At 39.4% G+C, this 4,272-nt stretch overlaps 1 long non-coding RNA gene across 1 annotated transcript in view; it reads right to left on the bottom strand.

Moving 5' to 3' along the window:
- LOC145449982 (uncharacterized) overlaps window positions 1-4,272 on the bottom strand; it is a 337,566-nt gene that overhangs the window by 234,271 nt on the left and 99,023 nt on the right. The window lies entirely within an intron of this gene.

Here is a 4,272-nt window from a genome sequence, read left to right as displayed (position 1 = left end):
CGTTCGGTAGATTTTGTGAATGCGTGCCACTGAGAATTTATTAGATTTCAATATTAATGAATGATATTGACGAATAATAATCGACTTTGTTGCCCAACTAAGGTTGGCATATTCGAGATAGAAAAGCATGTAAACAAGGGTTGATTGAACTTCGTTGGTCGCGGACCACTTCTCGTTTTGTTCAGGCGGATCCGCGTACTGACGTAACTGGAAAGTCATCAATTTCGTCTCTATTTAGGACAGTGCTTCCCAACCTTTTTCGACTCATCGCCCCCCATCAGGCTTGACACGAATTTTCGCCCCCCACAATTCCGAAACCGAAAAAGAGGACGTGTAAACAGGAAATTTATTCACGTGACTTTGATCGCTAGTGAATAGACTAATGAAGGGTCATTTTTCCTAGTAGGTGCTCGGGAAACCGATTTTCGCGTCTGCTTTCCGTTGAGTTGACGTTTTTTTGCGTCATATGCAGAATAGGCCGTCTTCACGTGCATATTTTGGCCTTGTTGATAAATGTATCTCGTTGGACGTTCCAACATTGTCGACCCCGTTGGGAACCACTGATTCAGGCGATTCCTAGCCTAAATTATGTGAAATAATGACTTGGCAAGTCTCATTCACGGCGTCATTCTCAAAGGATGATCTGGTGTCGTTTGATGAAGTATTGAAAATTCATGCGATGCATAGCATTTGTAAAACATATTGTGAGGAGAATTTTCGTTGGAGGACGGTAAGTATGTGTAGTGTGACTTCTTGTGCTGATTAGGGTTAGGCTACCATATTTTGAGATCGGAGAAAGAGGACACTTTTAACAAGGAACATTAACAAACATTAAAACTGGATGTCTTCAAGAATATGGTAATCGCTCGTTGGTTGATTAAAACAAGGTCATTTTCCCGACTGGGCAGGGCACCTGAAAACCGTTTTCCACGACCAATTTAGGCTTGGTTGACCTTCATTTTAGTCAACCGTCGGATCAATTAGGCCTACATTGCCACCTATTTCACGAGTATTTTTGCGCGATATAACCTTTTTTGGTTGTCTGTATGCACTCGCCGAACAATCAACGTAATAAAAAAGGACAATAGTGCGTCCTCGGAGGGCAAGTGGTCAATTCTCCTGATATTGTAGATGCAAAGGCTGTCGTGAGGACATGTCTTCTGACACTACGAAACATAAAGCATTCGAAAAGGCCAGTGAATATATTTCGATTAAAATCACATAGTCGAGTGGGTTACCACTCATTTGTCTCACGTTGCAATACCGTGGCAGTAAATATGGATCGCGTAGTGTAGTTTAAATATCATGCGATCACAATGAAAATAACGACAGTTACCCACATCACCGAAACTTATTCTGTGAGTTTCTTTGACCACGTGGTTAGCTCTTTATCGTGACCACGCTGCGACTGCGAGTCGATCAACAATTCAGCATGCACCAACAGAATTTCCCTAGAGATAGGCTTATATTTGTTAAATTTGTACCTTGTAACAAATAAGCAATTGTTTTGTATGCTGTGGTACCAGAACCGTAACTACCAAACCCCTCAATTGGGGTGGCCCGACCTCGAAGGGGCCCCAAAATTGTTTCGTGAATTAATATTAGTGATAGAGTATTTTTTGACAATTTATGCAAATTTTTCAAAAACGTATCGCAGGCAGGATATCACGAAATAACATCATGTAACAAAGTCATTATATCAACGTTTTTTTTTAAATTTGTTTAATTACACTTTGCTGCGTTCATTATAAGGTCACTAAAGTATTGACGGTTGTTAGTGTACTTTTTGATGCCGAATCCAAAACTGTTATCCGTTTTATTCAATCAGGTCTAGATTTTTAGAATTTACAAAAACTGCAGCTTTCAGCGTTATGCGATTAAGATTTGTGACGTCATGAACAGGATTAAGCAATGATGTTTTGATGAAAAGTTTAGAAAATACTTCAATTATGACAAAGACCATTCCCTAAAGCAGTGGTTCTCAAAGTGGTGGGGGGGGGGTGCGAAAGCATCTGAAGGGGGTCGCGAGGCCGCTGTTTCCAGCAGCTCATGGTATTTCTATTGTCTATTGTCCGAAGTTCATATTTGAGAATTATCTCATCAATAGCCATAACCTTCAATGCCATCAAACTATCCGTTGGGATTGCTACCAATCTTATTTCTCCCTTTAATATTTCGTAATATCACTAGAAGGGGCGCGAAATTTTTCACTTTAAAAAGGGGGCGTGTCTAAAAAAGTTTGAGAACCACCGCCCTATAGTATAGGCTACTGTAAAGACGTTTAAGGATTTATATCAGCTTTGGGCATAGGCCACATCTGTGAACTGATCAAAGACGAAGGTTTCACTGCACACATGGGTGCAGTAGAAAAATGACCAAGGGCAGCTTTTCGAGTAGTCATTTTAAAATTCCCAGGAACGCATATAGAAGCCCTGATTACGAACCACAGGTCAAAGAACTGCTTGGAAGCTTTCAATCCCTTGGAAGTTGGAACCCTGATGTCTGTGAAAATGCACTTTCTGAGTTCTCATTAGGATTGTTTTCCAGTCAACTGTGGTGATTACACCGAACACCAAGGAGAGAGATTCCACCAAGACCTTCGCCGAATGGAAGAAGGGTATCAAGGATACAGGGACGTGAACATGTTTGCAGATAACCATTGGTGCTTAAAAAGAGATCCGCACGTAACTCCAAACATGTAAGATAATCTTTGAAGCGACATTTATGATCAGCATAAATCATTTGTATCTTATATTGTTATTGTATTTGTCGTCGGAATATCAGCATCAGTTTCTTATGTCATCTGGTTCCGCACGACGCTTTCTTTGTTAAGCTATTTTGATACTTCGTTTTCATTTCACACTTCACACATTGATGTTGGCAATGGTTTCGCATTTAAAACGCATTTTTGATGTTTACGTGTTTACGTATCTATAGTGTAACATATTAACTTTTACCTTTTTCTGTTAGGTTGAGCGCCATTGAACAAAATTATGATTTCTTGGTCAGTTGTAATTGCCTTTATTTCAATTTTGTTATTATATTTTAGTAGTATTTAAAACGGCTGTCATTGCAAAACCTTGAATTCAAATATAAATAGGCCTACCATCTTGCAAAAATTGACAACATGCATGAGCAATTAAGCTACCACCGGGGCCTACGATAACTTAAGTTAATAATAATAACTTAGTTATCGTAGGCCCCGCTACCACATAAATTAGTTTCTTTGTGTATAATAATGAACAAAAGCTGGCATAATTGAATATGCCGTAGAGAAAAAACTTGACCTGATTGAGAAAAACTGGTTTCATTTTTGAGTTCAGCGCAAAAAAATAATCCAAAAAAAGTTAAAACATCTTTGACCTTTGAAAATTAATTTTCAAACGCATCACAGTGTTATTATTTACGGGCACTACATTTTCCAAGACACCTGACTCAGCTCTACCGGTAAATCTGATTACGTCAGCAGAGAGAGGATAAAAATCTCATACCAATATATATGCAATTCCCGATCATATTAACCAATTCAATCATGAATTATGGAAAGTTCTCGCGCATCTCGCGGTTAGACTATTAACTAAAGTTACTATAAACAGAACAACAAATGTCGCCGATAAAAGTAACAGTAAAACATACAGTGTGATGGGGGGTCTGGGGACGCAGCCCCCCAGAAGTTTGGGTTTGGGCCCAAGATCACCGTTTGTTTGGGGGGGAGCTGACGAAGTGCTGTTTTGGTCCTGTGTGGTACCGTCATTTAAGGTTTCAAGGCATTGGATAGACATGTCTTTGTGCACATGGAATACGAGTCCCAACAGTAGGCTACATCTTAATTACAGTCATATCGTTCCCTTCCTTGACTATGCCACTTATGTCACTAATAAATTGGTTTATTATAATAAATATCACCAACTAATAGGCTGGAAATGCTCGACAACCGGTTCACCCGATTCGCAAAAACGCACGCCCTCAATGAAGGGTAGAATTACGAGCCTATAACAGCGTACGCAAGACTTGTATATAGCGTTGTATTTGAAACAAATAATTTAGAAAAATGCCTTTCAAAATAATCGTGTCATAATTCTGTAAATACTTTCTAAGAACTTGTAGAATGAGGTTACGGACGATTTGCACCCAATATAATCGACGTATAAGATGTGGAGTGAATCGGCTGAAACCCTCGAAATCGTCGTCGGTTCAACAGTTATAGCATAGATATAGATCGTTGGTACGGAGTGGCTATTCTGATGATGATGACAGCCGACCTGAAAAGTG

This window comes from Botryllus schlosseri, chromosome 11 (genome assembly GCF_051294905.1).
Source record: "Botryllus schlosseri isolate E-star chromosome 11, Bs_hap1, whole genome shotgun sequence".
NCBI classification, from domain to species: Eukaryota; Metazoa; Chordata; class Ascidiacea; order Stolidobranchia; family Styelidae; genus Botryllus; species Botryllus schlosseri.
Note: the sequence above shows the minus strand (reverse complement) of the source record. Positions and strands in the feature narration are given on the sequence as shown.